The sequence below is a fragment of the Nycticebus coucang genome, chromosome 5, assembly GCF_027406575.1.
Source record: "Nycticebus coucang isolate mNycCou1 chromosome 5, mNycCou1.pri, whole genome shotgun sequence".
Taxonomy (NCBI): domain Eukaryota; kingdom Metazoa; phylum Chordata; class Mammalia; order Primates; family Lorisidae; genus Nycticebus; species Nycticebus coucang.
In genome coordinates, this window is record NC_069784.1 from 72,473,755 (window position 1) to 72,490,216 (window position 16,462).

The 16,462-nt window shown below is 40.9% G+C and overlaps 1 pseudogene across 1 annotated transcript; it reads left to right on the forward strand.

Moving 5' to 3' along the window:
• Positions 1-10,007: 10,007 nt before the first annotated feature.
• LOC128586013 (perilipin-2-like) lies at positions 10,008-11,601 on the forward strand (annotated as a pseudogene). The gene has a single exon (XR_008380166.1). The product of XR_008380166.1 is annotated as a perilipin-2-like (transcript).
• Positions 11,602-16,462: the final 4,861 nt, after the last annotated feature.

Genomic DNA, 16,462 nt, shown 5'->3' on the forward strand with positions numbered 1-16,462 from the left:
ATCGTCTTCCTTCTCCGTGTGTCTGGCTTTGTGTCCAAATGTCCCCTTTATATAAAGACATCAGTCCTATTGGATTAGGGCCCATCTTACCTGATGACATCTGCAAAGACTCTTTTTCCAACTAAGGTCACATTCTGAGTTACTGGGGATTATGATTTCAGTCTATGAATGAGAGGGGGTCATAATTCAACCCAGACAATGTCCCAAATCACAATTTCTTTTTCACCCTGAATCCAAGAATGAGGACGTGGCTCAGAGCCACCACAGCCTTGCAGACCCACAGTTGACACCAACACTTTTTTTTTTTTTTTTGTAGAGACAGAGTCTTACTTTATCGCCCTCGGTAGAGTGCTGTGGCATCACAGCTCACAGCAATCTCCAACTCCTGGGCTTAGGTGATTCTCTTGCCCTAGCTATTTTTCTGTTGCAGTTTGGCCGGGGCTGGGTTTGAACCTGCCACCCTCAGTTCACGGGGCCGGCACCCTACCCACTGGGCCACAGGCACCGCCCCACACCAACACATTTTTTTAAATAAAATTCAGATTTTATTTATATTAAAGCAAACTATACAAAATTGAGTTTATTCACCAAAGATAACAGCAATATTTTTCATATTATTTCTAGATAAATCATAAAATACTTCTGTAGCTTTTCCAGGTTTTGCTTAAGACGAGGCAGTAGATAAAGTCCTGGGAAAAAGACAGAAGGAAATAGGGCAGTCAGTAGGCGGCACCCAGGGCCTCTAATTCTGTCTTCACCACAAAACAGAAATGCTCAACGCATGCCTGCAAAACCTTATGAAGATGCTGGATTTGGTCATTGAAGACGGCTGGCAGTCCAGGGCGGTTTGGTCCCACTGCCTTGCTCGGTGACAGCTGCCGGACGCGGGCCCTCATACACATTGCTCAGCGCAGTTCTCTTGGTGGCAGGCAGCATAGGGTTGAATTGTGTCAAGATAAGTTCCTGTCCTAGCCAGCGGGATCTGTGAATGCGACCATACTCGGAAATGAGTCTTTGCAGAAGAGAAAAAAAGAAATGAGATGGGTTAGTGTGAGCTTGAAATTTAACGACTGCTGTCCCCCTGTGAGGGGCAGGAGACATACAGAGGTACACACATGGTAGAAAATTGTGTGAAGACAGAGGCAAGGACTGAAGTGACGCCTCTACAAACCAAATGCCAGAAGCTACCAGGAAACAGGAAGGGGTGCAGGAGGATTCTTCCCCAGAAACTTTGGGGAGACCGTGGCCTTGCCAACACTATGACTTCAGACTTCTGTGCTCCAGAATGCTGAGAGAATGACCTTATGTTGCTTTGAGCGAGTTTGTGGCTGTCACTATGTCAGTCCCTAGGGAACTAGTAACAGGCTGGTTAATCCCTAGTTTCACTGCACTTTCTCTGTGCTTTGGTTCATGAAGGCTGATGTTCTCAATGCAGTTTCTTCATCTTCATAGTTCGTGAAATGCCACTGAGATTTAGCCACAACTCATCTGAAGGTGTCCCGGTGGCAGCGTGTTCTTTATCTTGTCCTTTCGTGTGTATTCATCAAACAGAGGATCAATGTACCCAGAGATCCTAAAGCTGATTGATACTCTATGGCGCTCAGGCCTAATACGTCTGAGCATTTAAAAACATTTTCCATTGAAAATTGAATCTTCCCGACCAACTAGGGAGCGGCCAAGTTAGCAATGCCAGGGGAAGAGCAGACTTAAAGTAAAGCACTTCCTCTAGGGAACTGAGGCCTAAAACCCTCAGATCTTAAGATCTGATATGCTCAGCTGTAAGCAGTTCCACCTGCCGGAGCATTTCTATGATATCCTCAGCATATCAGAGGAAGGTAATCATTTTATTATTAATTTTATGGTAAAGATTCCAGGTCACCATTTGAAGTGCAGTTGCGGCAGCCTTCTGCCTAGACACCGGCTGATAGAGCCGGAGGAGGGTGGAGTGGGGGTCAACATGGGGCAGAGCCCCTCACCTGCTGATAGAGCCCCAGGAGGGCAGAGTGGGGGTCTACACGGGGCAGAACCCTTCACCTGCTGATAGAGCCCGAGGAGGGCGGAATGGGGGTCTGCACGGGACAGAGCCCTCCCTGCTGATAGAGCCAGAGGAGGGTGGAGTGGGGGTCTACACGGGACAGAGCCCATCACCTGCTGATAGAGCTGGAGGAGGGCCGAGTGGGGGTCTACATGGGGCAGAAACCCCCACCTGCTGATAGAGCTGGAGGAGGGCCGAGTGGGGGTCTGCACGGGGCAGAGCCCTCACCTGCTGATAGAGCCCGAGGAAGGCGGAGTGGGGGTCTACACGGAGCAGAGCCCCTCACCTGCTGATAGAGCCGGAGGAGGGCGGAGTAGGGGTCTGCACAGGGCAGAAACTCCCACCTGCTGATAGAGCCGGAGGAGGGCGGAGTGGGGGTCTGCACGGGGCAGAGCCCATCCACATGGTTGGCCTCCCCTGAAATCTGCCCCAGCAACAATGAAGTGAGACAATATTCACCTCAAGTGAGGAGGCAGAAAGGCCTCACTCGTGCAGCCTCACGGAGGATGATTCCACAGGCAGGAGACGTGAGAAGCAGCAGAGAAGGAGGCTGATGGTGGCTTCTGCAGAGGGAGCAGGAACTTATAGCTTGGCAGCAGTAATCCAACAAACAGGACTCAGGGAGTGAATTAACTTTTATTACTAAATTTATGTGTATTGTATTTGCTACTTAGAATTGTGCAATCATTGAGGAATAATTCAAATAATGTATAACTACATAAAGTCAAAGTCTCCATAAACCAGGCTTGTCCCCAGGGATAAGCATTATTATCTGTTTTATATATAAGTATCTAGAATTTTTTTATTCCTCTAATACTACACAGCATAGTCCCCCCCTTTTTATTAGATGAGATTATATTATACATTTTTAAAAAATAATTTGTTTATTGGACTTACAACATGGAGACACCTTTACGATTTTATATGTCTACTTTTTTCATTTTTAGAACAATGTGATTATTTTTATAAAAATAAAAGATTCTCATTTTACATTACTCGAACTATATAAGAGTACAAAAATAGGTAGCAAATATTCTATATATAATGTAAATAATTAAAATGTAAGTCTCTCTAACATGAAATGAACTTTATTCTAGGTATTTATTGTGCATAAGTCAGAGATATAAAGAAAATAATTTTGTAATATAAATAATATTTTAAATAAAAAATATGATAATTTTACTTCAATTTTAAAAGTAGGAAGATAAACTGAAATAAAATTGAAAGAATTTATGAAATCAGACAAATGTTTCTTCTGAAAAAGAGAATTAATTGGTTAAAATTAAGAAAAACTATGAATACAATTTAATAAGTTGGTTTCATTGTGATGTTTTAAACAGCATCAAGTATCAACCATATCAATTGACTCCTTCCTATGAAAGAAAAAGCATTACTCTCATACTTCCTCCCTCTTCTGACTTCTAGATTTGAGTTAGAGCACTATTTTTATTTTGTCCAAAACATGATAATCCAATAATCATTTTGCCTCAATTCCACATGCAAATGCTTTCAGTTTTGTAGTATCAAACATCTATTTCCACTCTTTTTTTCAACTCCAAGGAAACTCATTTTGTTCCCATTTCCAGCATTTGCCTTGTGGTCTGGTATGACAGGGTGAGTCCTAATTCATCAACCCTGGTGATCCCATTCTCCTCCCAATGATTGTTACTATTGTAGGCATGTGATACAATTCTAACCAGTGAAACATGAGGGTAACTCATGTTGATAGCTTCCCAACTTTTAAAAGGAAACACACAGAAGCAGTCTATCTTCTTCTGGCCCTTGCTACATTGGGTTGTGATGCCTGAATTATTGCAGCTACTTTTATTTTTTTTTTTTGCAGTTTCTGGCTGAGGCTGGATTTGAACCAGTCATCTCTGGCATATGGGGCCGGCGCCCTACTCCTTTGAGCCACAGGTGCCACCCTGTTGCAGCTACTTTGAAAGCAGAGAACTAATCTAGTATTTTAAAAGTGGAAGGTCAGACAGATTCAGAGAAGTTGAGTTCATATGTTCTCACTGAACTCCTAAATTAGACAACGGGGAACTATGCTGTTTCTGGAACTTCTTTTTGTGTAAAATAATAAATATTGTTTAAGTTATTTCAAGACTTAATTGACTTAACAGGAGACTTAATAGATAAAAATATTCATCACTGATGATTTTTACTGTATCACCTCCTGATTTAGAGTGGGGGGGATATTTAACCCAAGCTGGGGTGACGTCAAGACAAAATTTACCTAGTGGCAAAGTTCTCTTACTAATATAATGAAATCACATTTTTTATTCATTCACAAATTCATTTACTGATACATTCATGTGTGTGAATTTATAATCTAGACTGTAAGGGAAGAGAGGCACTACAAAGATAAAGGACATAATGTGGTAAATATTAATAAAAAAGTGATAATACTTATGGCAAAAAAAAAAAAAAGACCAAGAAGGAGGCAAGGAGGATCACAGATGAAACCTGGGGTAAGGGTTGCAATTTTAAACAGGGTGTTTGGGCAAGACTGTATTGCACTATACAATTCTCATGGTTATAATCCAATTAATCACACGGATGCCTTGTAAATTAACAATTTAACCCATAGCAATGAGGCTATCCCATGTGAAAATTTTTGATCCATTTTAAATAATAACAATTTCTTTTTTTTTTTTTTTTTTTTTTTTCAGTTTTGGCCAGGGCCAGGCTTGAACCCGCCACCCCCGGTATATGGGGCCAGCGCCCTACTCCTTGAGCCACAGGCACCACCCTATAACAATTTCTTAATATGAAAGGATTGAGATTAGAGAAATTGTACTTAAATTATAAAAATTTCCTAATATCATATGATTTATGTTAAGAAAATATATAATTAATCATCATCTCAAAGGTTATGCCCACCAGAGCTTAGAAAAATCAACACACCCTCATAAGAAGGTAATTAGAAGCAGATGTTTGTTTGAGATACACTTTTTTCCTGCCTTAAAAGTTTGGCTCTTTCCCTTTGCCTTTTTCCCTTTCCCAAATAGGATCTCACATGTCTACCAGGCTGGAGTACAGCGGGGTGATCATAGTTCCCTGCACCCTAGAACCCCCCACATCAAAAGATCCTTCGCCCTCAGCCTGGTGAGTCACTAAGACTACAAGTATCAGGCATCCTAAAGAGTTGGGGTTACGGGCATGAGCCTCAGCCCCCAGCCTACGGTTAAAGTTAGATCTCTGTCCTACCATCTAAGTTTTGTTTCAAGTGCCAGTCAATCACAACTAAAAAGAAATCTAATATGTACTAACATTGTCTACCTGGTTATTTATTCTCCAAAACAATAAATAATAGCTACCGTTTATTGAAGATATGACAATAACAGATACGATAAATATCACATCAGATAACATCAGAAACTTAATACAGAATCCAGAATCCTTCTACATTTTTACAATTATTTTACAACTTTGCAAACTTATCTCTCCCTTGTTTAATTTTACAGATTTCTTTCAATAAATCATTTAGTAAAGCAACTAATGCATTTAATATATTTTTCTAAGAAGCAATAATTTTTTTGCTTTCATATTTCCTTCACTTTCCATAGCATTTAATTAAATTATACAATAATAAGATTTCAACTAGTTTTGTAACAACAAACAAACAGAAGACAGGCAAAAAAACAAAATTTCATGCATGAGTCAGAAAAAAAGCAGGGCTTGGCATTTTTCCTTAGAAAAAGAGCGCTGATCACAAGGGATTGTGTGGACCTACCACACAATAGAGCTAAAATTTTAAAAGAACTAAATAAAACTGACGATCAAAACTCTCCTACTCCACCTGTTTCCTTCCATCTGGTCAGGATTAATGTAGAAATGTTTTAGCTCTGTTCTTTTCTGTCACGCTGGACTATGGGGAGGGTGACTGTTGTTTTTGAGAAGGAAAAAAATCATGGCTCACGACAGCTGAGCAGAGACAGCAGGACTCAGAAGAGTTGTCAACTTGTCGCATATACAAGGGGGCTGGCCATAAACACAAGCAAAGTCAGGAAAAGTGAGCAGATCTGAAGTCTTTGAATAACATGACCAGTGGTCAAGCTTAGAGAGTATTTATAGAAGACTAGACAGAAACCAGGAGGCAGACAAAGACAAGAGATAAATGGAAAACATCCAGTCGGTACCTTGAAGGTCAAGGCAGCTGGATGCCATCATTTTGTCAGTGTGGCCATCTCTGTCTGGTGGAAGCCAGTTCCTGAGGAAAAAAATGCAGGGGAGCAGACACTCTGTTCTGCAGCTACACGAGTGACAGAGAGGACAACACACTGGAAGATCTCCCCATGTCAAATCTATGTCACCTTCTGCAGCATTTGCAACATTGTAGCAATGCTATTGTCCCTCTTCCTTCCAAGACCTCCTCTGAGCCTGCTCAGGATACTTACCATCAAACACAGAAGAAACAATGTTTAGTATTACTCTGTAGATATTTGCTAAATATCTCAGAAATGGAAGGAGAATCACAGGACAAATAAATACATGGGCATTCTCAGGACTCCAACATGCGGGAGTTCAGAGGTCCAGCGAGGGACAGAAGAGTTAATATCCAAATACTTGATGTTTAGAACACTGAAAAACCTGTATAAATAATTTTTGGGATCTTAGAATGTCATCTTCATCTAATTCTCCTGAGACAAAGCTTAAAACATGGCCATAGATTCTTTGATCCTTCCCTCATCAAGAAGTGGGACTGATGTCCACTTGCCTTGAGTCTGGCTAGGGCGGCTTCTTTGACAAATAGAATACCTAGGCAGTGACACGGTGTGACTTTCCAGGGTGAGTCGCAAAAGACCAGGCCATTTCTGCCTGCCTCTCATGCTGGAAACCTCACTTAAAACCCTAACCTGCCCAGGTAGAAGTTCAACTACCCTGAGACCACTATGAGAAGCTGCGTGTCAGGGCTCAGGTAAACAGACCCAGCCTCTTGAGACTTTCCAGACAAGGCCCCAACATGGTGAAGAGAAGACAAGCCTTCCCTGTGATTCCTTGTTTGCGTCCTGACCCACAGCAACTGGTTTTTGCATGAGCAAAATAAAATTGTTATTGGGCAATGTCACTAAGTTTGGGGGGTTGAGCTGTGATTTGTTATGCAGAAAAAAAAATCGGAATATTCCCAATATTCTTGAGTAGTAAAATAATATTTATGTACATGGGCCTCTATATCCAAGCTGCACACACATTCATTAACAACAAAAATCTTGTTTTTGCTGCTGAGTTTTCTCAACAACACTTTATTGTTGTTTGAAAAAACTATTCAGGCCTTAAAATGATCATTCCTTAGGAAGATATATAACCTATGCTTAAGGGATACATTCTGTTCAAGGACATGTTTTGGCCTTGTTATAGCACTCAAAGGTTAAATTAAAAGATTATATCATTCTAATCCCTAAGAGATGGGAGCCAAGCACCCACACACTCTCACCTCCATCTGTCTCCTGTGCCCTACTCCTTCCTGCCCCTCATGCCCTGTTCAAAGATCACCTGTCATCCTTAGTTCTGCAGGAGGCTCGACGTGCCCTGGGTCTGATGCTCAGATTTGGAGCTGCAAATCCTTCTTACTGTGAACCAAGCAGATGGTATCTGCAAATCCAAAAACTACACAAAAATGTTTTTTATGCAGAAAGACCACTTTTAAACTATCCTATATGTCATCTTCCCGTGGGTTGGCTGCTTTCTTCCAGATATTCTCAGCAACATCTTCATAGGTGAATTTTTAAGAGAAAACAGAAATCATAATTTCTTTTTAAATTTAAGCCCAATGGCTCAGCACCCATAGCACAATGGTTACGGCACCAGCCACATACACCCAGGCTGGCGGGTTCAAAACTGGCCCCGCCAAACAACAATGACCACCACCACAACAAAAAAATAGCGGGACGCTGTGGCAGGCGCCTGTAGTCCCAGCTACTTGGAAGGCTGAGGCAAGAGAATTGCTTAAGCCCAGGAGTCAGAGGTTGCTGTGATGGCACAGCACTCTACCCAGGGCAACATAGTGAGACTCTGTCTATAAATAAATAAATTAATTAATTAATTAATTAATTTAAGCCCAAGATAGGTTGTTCAAGGCCTGGATGACTCTAGACTTTCCCTTCAGGCGGCACCTGTGGCTCAAGGAGTAGGGCGCCAGTCCCATGTGCTGGAGGTGGCAGGTTCAAACCTAGCCCCAGTCAAAAACCACAAAAAAAAAAAAACAACTTTATGACTTTGCCTTCCCATTTTATGTTTCTTGAAGAAATATTTTTGAAGTAAAACAAAGATCTTTCGGCTACTTAAAAAATGTATATATTAGGGATATACATTCCTAAGGTTTATTCAGAACTACCAGATGTCAAAATTAAAAGTTGTCAATTGCATTCCTTCTTGAATATCAAGTACATCATTAAAGGAAGTTATATAGAAATAATCCATGTTTCACAGAGGATTCATCATATCTCTGCACCACATAAAAAGACAAGTAAATATAGGGATTAAGCATTCATAAATAAGAAAAGAAATGAAGCCATTTTACTGGCATGTATTTGTTATTCATCGTAAAAAGACAGTGCTAATGGGTTTTAAGTGGCATCTTAACTGAACTTATTACTTTGCAGCATGGAACGGTTTTGACAGTGCATCTCAACCAAGCTCAACTCCATGTGAGGTGCTCAAGGCAGGTCATGGGGTGTGTCCATTTGGGGTTGGGATGGGCACCTCTGAAGTACAAATGATGAGTCAGGGAAGGGCAGATCTCCACAGTTCCTACAATCCTTCCCTAGACCAAGAAGAAAATGCCGAGTTCCTGGGAATATACTCAGATGCGTGTGCCAGCATCACTCCCTGAGACTGAGCTATCAAAATAATTGGGATTTGGGTGGCGCCTGTAGCTCAGTGGGTAAGGCCCAGCCCCATATACCTAGGGTGGCAGGTTCAATCCCAGCCCCGGCCAAACTGCAACAAAAAAATAGCCTGGCGTTGTGGTGGGTACCTATAAGTCCCAGCTACTCGGGAGGCAAGAGAATCACCTAAGCCCAGGAGTTGGAGGTTGCTGTGAGCTGTGATGCCACAGCACTCTACCAAGCATGATAAAGTGAGACCCTGTCTCTAAAAAAAAAAAAAGAAGAAGAAGAAGAATTGGGATTTCTTGCCTTTCGTGGTTCTCCATTCATACATGTAGTCTGGTTCCTGAAACAAGCATCTCCTAAGTCTCAGCAGCTTAACACAGTATTTCTTGCTCACATAACATTGCAGTAAGTGTGAGTGGTGAGCTCTGCTCTATGCAATGAATGGTTCAGGGACCTCAGATACCTCTAGAGATAGAGACTTCACCATCTTCCAGGACCTGGTGTCTTGTAGTAAATCCTCTCTATCTGCACAGCTGACAGGGGATAAGAGAAAAAGGGAGCTACTTGGACAACCATCTCAGCCCAGATAGTGACTTCATCACTCCTCACATTCTTCGCCAAGAACAAGTCTCAAGGCCCCACCTAGATGCACGGTCTGCCACATACAACGAAATTTCCACTTTTCACCCCAATTGTCCACAATTAGAAGACTGACTACAGCAGAAAGTTACAGAATGGAAGATAGCTTGGAATCATTAGTATAGTAGACAGAATAACACAGCCCCCCACCCAACACACACACACATATCCACGTCCAATCCTGGAACCTGTGAGCGTTACCTTGTATGACAAAAGAGACTTTGCAGAAGTAGTAAGTTAGGAATTTGGAGATTTTTTTCATTTCTTCTTCATTCCTGAGTTGCTACTTCACTAATCGTGACTAAGGAATTTTTTTACTAAATGTTCCTTTCTCTTCACATCCACAGCAGCATCTGTTGTTTGGGGACTTTTTAATAAAACACCATTCTCACTGGAGTTAAGTTGTATCTCACTGTGGTTTTAATTTGCATTTCCCAGAGGATTAGAGATGTGGAGCATTTTTTCATGTGTTTATTAGCCATTGGTCTATCTTCTTTTGAAAAGTTCCTGTTCCCATTACCTCGGTGGCCATGATGAGTGCTCAGCCCATCTTCCAGATGCTAGAGCCACAGATTGCAGTTGCCAATACCTATGCCTGTAAAGGGCTGGACAGAATTGAGGAGAGACTGCCTATCCTGAATCAGCCATCAACTCAGGTTGTTGCCAATGCCAAAGGTGCAGTGACTGGGGCGAAGGATTCCGTGGCCAGCACAATCACAGGGGTGATGGATAAGACCAAAGGAGCAGTGACTGGCAGTGTGGAGAAGACCAAGTCTGTTGTCAATGGCAGCATCAACACGGTCTTGGGAAGTCGGGTGATGCAGCTTGTGAACCTTGGGGTAGAAAATGTGCTCACCAAATCAGAGCTTCTGGTAGACCAGTACCTCCCTCTCACTGAAGAAGAGCTAGAAAAAGAGGCAAAAAAAGTTGAAGGATTTGATGTAGTTCAGAAGCCAAGTTACTACGTTAGACTAGGATCCCTGTCTACCAAGCTGCACTCACGTGCCTACCTGCAGGCTCTCAGCAGGGTTAAAGAAGCTAAGGAAAAAAGTCAGGAGACTATTTCCCAGCTCCATTCTACTGTTCACCTGACTGAATTTGCCAGATAAAATGTGCATAGTGCCAACCAGAAAATTCAGGATGCTCAGGACAAGCTCTCTTTCTCATGGGTGGAGTGGAAGAGAAGCCTTGGGCATGATGACACCGACGAATCCCACTGTACAGAGCAAATTGAATCACGTACTCTTGCTATTGCCCGAAACCTGACTCAGCAGCTCCAGACCACATGCCACACCCTCCTGTCCAGCATCCAAGGGTTACCACAGAACATCCAAGATCAAGCCAACCACTTGGGGGTGATGGCAGGCGACATCTACTCAGTGTTCCACAATGCCACCTCCTTTAAGGAAGTGTCTGACAGCCTCCTCACATCTTCAAGGGGCAGCTGCAGAAAATGAAGGAATTCTTAGAAGATGTGATGGATTATCTTGTTAACAACACACCCCTCAACTGGCTGGTAGGTCCCTTTTATCCTCAGCTGACTGAGTCTCAGAATGCTCAGAACCAAGGTGCAGAGATGGACAAGACCAGCCAGGAAGCCCAGCTAATGGGTTGTCTGAGCAAAAACAACCCATTAAATCTGCCCTTGTCACCAGTGTATGATGCAACCAGCCAGATGGCACCTTGTGTTACATGGGAATCAACCTGCTAGGTGACTCTAAATGGGGAAGTAGCTAGCTAGGAAAAAAGGCCCTCAGTTGTAGTTATTTCCAGATGAATTGAGAGAATTAGCAGATGGATTCTGTTTACTTGGCAGAAAGAATGATAGGCTTGTCAGAGCCTAGCCAGAACTCGCAAAAAATTCAAGTGCACTTATGGTCTCATTTTGTGGTCATTGTACTGCCACTGTTAACTTTTTGCATCGAATAAAAACACCTTCATGTGGGCGGTTGTCTGCGTGGTATGGTCTGAGCAGACCTCATCTCTGGTTTATCCTCATGATGCTTGGTTGTACAACTTGACTTGAGTTTCTTGTTTCTCCTAAAGGAAGACTATCTTTGAATTCAATAAACTTCACTGAAGAATAGATCGGTAAAAAAAAAAAAAAAAAGAAAGAAAAGTTCCTGTTCCTTTTCTCCACTTTTTTATACAGTTGTTTGTTTTTTTTTCTTGCTGATGTGCTTGAGTTATTTGTAAATTCTACTTATTATCCCTTTATTAGATGTATAGCATGCAAATATTTTCTCCCATTCTGTAGATTGAAAACTAGTCCAACCTCTATGGAAAGTAGTGTGGAGATACCTCAAAGAAGTAAAAGTAGACCTACCACTTGATCCAGCAATCCCACTATTCAGTACCCACCTAAAGGGGGGGGACTATTTTATCAAAAAGACACTTACACTTGAATGTTTATTGCAGCACAATTCACAGTTGCAAAGATGTGGAATCAACCCAAGTGCCCATTAATACATGAGCGGATTAATGAAATGTGGTACATGTATACCAGGGAGCACTACTCAGTCATTAACAAGGTGAACTAATACCTTTTGTAACAACCTGGATGGAACTGGTGACCATTCTCCTAAGTAAAGGATCACAAAAAATGGAAAACAAAAGACCACATGTGCTTATTATTAAATTGCAACTAATCAATCGATACTCATGTGCACATATGGAAGTAAAACTCCATAGAAATCGAGCAGGTGGGGGGGGTTGAGGGGACAGGAAAAATCACACCTAACAGGCACAATGTACGCTATCTGGGTACAACTTTGATTCAAACTGTACAAAAGCAATTTATATAGCCAAAACATTTGTACCCCTGCAATATTCTGAAATAAAAGAAAATTTTTGACTAAAAATAATGCATATTCTTTTAAGATGTAGCCTGATTTGTTGGAAATATACCAAGTAACACTTACTGTAGATCTCACTGACACCTCAATAACTTATTCCCATTGTCTGTGAGAAATATAAACTTTTGGCTTGGGCAGCACCTGTGGCTCAAGGAGTAGGGCGCTGGTCCCATATGCCGGAGGTGGCGGGTTCAAACCCAGCCCCGGCCAAAAACCACAAAAAAAAAAAAAAAAAAACTTTTGGCTGAACAATTACAATGTGGCATTTAAAGCTTCTCATTTGCCAGCCTCCAATCTTAGAAATCGTATGTAAAGTAACACTCTGCACATGTTATGCTATTCTTAGCTCAGTTAAAACATGATGCTGGATATAGCAGCATAACTATAATGTTGCCATGGTTATCTACCTGTTCATGATTAAAATCGCTTCCTTATACTCATTAGCATGTACATTTTGAAAATGGAAAAGAAGTTTCAGTTTATTAAAAGATTCTAAAATCCAGGGTTCCCAAACAAAAGTTTGCATTTCAGGAACCAGTTCATGGTTCCTCCTGTTCCGCTGATCCTTCTTCTGTGTCTATAGTACAGGTTTAATTTGGGTTTGGGTTGTTTTGTGTTGTTTTGTTTTCCTCATCTACTACAGCACTCAAGGGATAAGTATTTTATGAATCATAGAGTCATTATAGTTTATGGGAAGAGATAGTATGAATTATGCAAAGGCATACATTTTTATAAATACCATAAATTATCAGCAAATTAAATTTGATCCATTTTAATTATTAGCCCATCCTCCTGAGTCTACATTCAAAGCTATCACCATAAATTACCAAGTCAAGTGAAGTGTCAGAAGCATAGAAGTAAGATCGATAACTACTATTTCTTTTACAGAAATGACTTTGAGATTCATAAGGCAAATACTTTTGTTTATTGTGTTTTAAAAATCACTCAAAGCTGTCTCTTTTCCAGGTTCCAGAACCACAAATAATTTATCTTCTCACATTTATAGTCCTCACAATAGTTTTTTTAGAAAGAAACAAAACTTGAAAAAGGTATACAAGATATTGTAGGCCATTCTGCTCTGCTTGAAAGGGAAAAAAGGAATTGTATGGCAAGGTTTATCTTCCTGTACTTCTCTGTTTACTCAACAGACATTTCCTGAGGGCTTACTATGTGGCAAGCCCTTCCTTGTTGCTAGGATATAGAAATGAACGAACACCATTAGTTTCTGTCTTCACAGACCTTTTAATGACACTGGTAAAAAATGATAGAGCCAAGACTCATGGTTTAGGAATGAATTGCCCCCTCCTACACCAAGATGAATCCTTAAATTGACCTTCAAATTCCTCAGCACATATTTTAAGCCTTCCTGGCAGGAACCTGCCATGCTTCCCCCAAACTGGTTATCTATGTACGTCATTAGAAACCAAGTTCCTTTTGTTTCCTCTGAAGTAGTCGGTTAGTCATGAACTTCCTGGTCCGGATAGTTACTGTGTCATTCATGATGGCGGGCGATCCTCGGGCAACAGTACCAAAGACAGAAATTAGAGAAAAACTAGCCAAAATGTCGTCTTCGTATTTGGATTCAGAACTCACTTTGGTGGTGGGAAGACAACGGGCTTTGGCATGATTTACGATTCTTTGGATTATGCCAAGAAAAATGAACCCAAACATAGACTTGCAAGGCATGGCCTGTATGAGAAGAAAAAGACATCAAGAAAGCAGCGAAAGGAACGCAACAACAGAATGAAGAAAGTCAGGGGACTGCAAAGGCTAATGTTGGTGCTGGCAAAAGTGAGCTGGAGATTGGATAACAGGCGAAGGACTATAGACTCTACAGTGATGTTATCTGCAGCCATTGTATAGATTTTTCACAAGAGGATTAATAAAGACTTTTCATGTGAAAAAAAAAGAAACCAAGTTCCTGTGACAAGGATCTTGTTTCCAATGAGAAAATAATACGCAGATTTCAAGGCCTCAAGGAAACTACTTTCTTCACATAGTCTTGGGTGCCTAGATGTTCACTTCCAGTCTTCTGGACACTGATGAACTTTTTTGTTTAATGTCAAAAATCATGTGGACACTTTATTATAGTATTTCCAGCACGAACAAGCTGTGTTTTATTTGCATATTGAATCAACCTTGTAATGAAAGTCTCTCCATTTTACAGATGAAAAGACATGAATGTCAGTGGAGATGAATAAATTCCCCAAATTAGAGCTACAATTCAACTCAGGACATTATGATTCAAAACTGTACGTTCTCTCAAAGACATCACATTGACCTAATTATGAATTTTTAAATTTCTTATCAGATTATAAATCCTTTTAAATCAGGAATCACCCTTAAATATGTCTGTATTTCCATTAACATCTAAAAATTAATGTTTTACCTATAATGGACTCTAATTAAAATTTTGTTTTATGGTCACAAGGAATAATAACAATAGTGACAATTAGAAGAGGTCAGGAAGAAGGAAATCATAGCGTGAGGGGCAGTGGATAAAAGGGTTCCAAGTATAAGAAAAGTTAAGAGCAAAGACCAAAGGTTTTGAGATGAGAATGTACAAGGTCTATCCATGGTCAGGAATTAGATCTTAAACATCCTCCTGAGTAAAGTATCTCAAGAATGGAAAAGCCAAGCTTTTCCATATTTATCCAATGTACTCAATGCTAATATGAAATTAGTAGATGAACAGCTCCATGCTCAAATGAGAGAAAAACAGATTTAAATTCAAGGGGGGATTGGTAAGCTCTCACCTAATGGCACAGCGTAGGAGTATGTGGCACACCTCCTGGGTGAAGGGCTACAACTTGGACTTTACCTAATAAATACAAACCACGTAACCTAATCATATGTACCCTTATACTAATCTGAAAACAAAGAGCCCCTTAGATTTTTTTAATCGTCTCTCTAGGGACTTAAAAATGTCGTATTTGAACAATTACCGAGCAATGACTTCTTGATTGGACACAGTATCTTTTCTTTCCTTGGAGCAACAGGCCAGGTCTTCATGACCTAAGGACAGAGAACTGCATGGAATGGGAAAGAAATATAGTATTTGAGAAGGGAAAATTTATTGGAAGACAATTCAAAAGCATTATTTACCAATAAGTTAAAAGAAAGAGTGGAAGACAAGCACATAAATGAGAATTAATGGGATGAGGAAAACAAAGAATCAAGGTTGAAGATGGAAGTTGGGGAAAGCTACAAAACAGTTTTAAGTGAGAAAGGGAAGTTAGAACAGACTTTGAAGGAATAGCAATAGAGCCAGAAGAACCAGCTGTCAGAGTCCCGGAATCCACGGAAAGGGAGCACTTCCCAAGGAAGAGATGAGCAGAAAAGCCAAAAGTGAAGGGGGTCGAGAATGGAAATCCAAAGGGGGTGCAGGATCTGACAAGTGCACAGTAAGCACTAATATTCGACATGTCAACATCAGGGGTAGAATTTGTTCAAGGGCTCGGAGAACATTCAGTAAGGACTTCAGAGTAGACTGTAGATGTCTTAGTCTGTTCTGGTGCTACACATCTGAACAAACCAGGATGGAGACGTGTATGTGTATTTATCTATATGTACGTATATCTATATGATGTATCTATAGGTACAAATATATAATCTATATCTATATATATGTGTCTATATAGATATATATGTGTGTGTATATACAGAGAGAAAGAGACTCAGTATGTAGTTTGATATTATTTTTATGTAAATATTACTATTAATTTCCTATTTATCCAAAATAACCAAACAGGTACATGGCCTTCCTAAAGTATATTTGTGGGTGGGTTTGTGTCTGTGTGTGTGTGCACATGCCTCTGTGTGTGTAAAACCCATTCTCAGTTATTATTTTCTGTACATGTTACATCATTCTCCATTTAAAACACATCAAGGGAGCAGTGCCTGTGGCTCAGTGAGTAGGGCGCCAGCCCCATATACTAAGGGTAGTGGGTTCGAACCCAGTCCCAGGCAAACTGCAACAAAAGATTAGCCAGGTGTTGTGGTGGGCACCTGTAGTCCCAGCTACTCAGGAGGCTGAGGCAAGAGAATCGCCTAAGCCCAAGAGCTGGAGGTTGCTGTGAGCTGTGACACTAGAG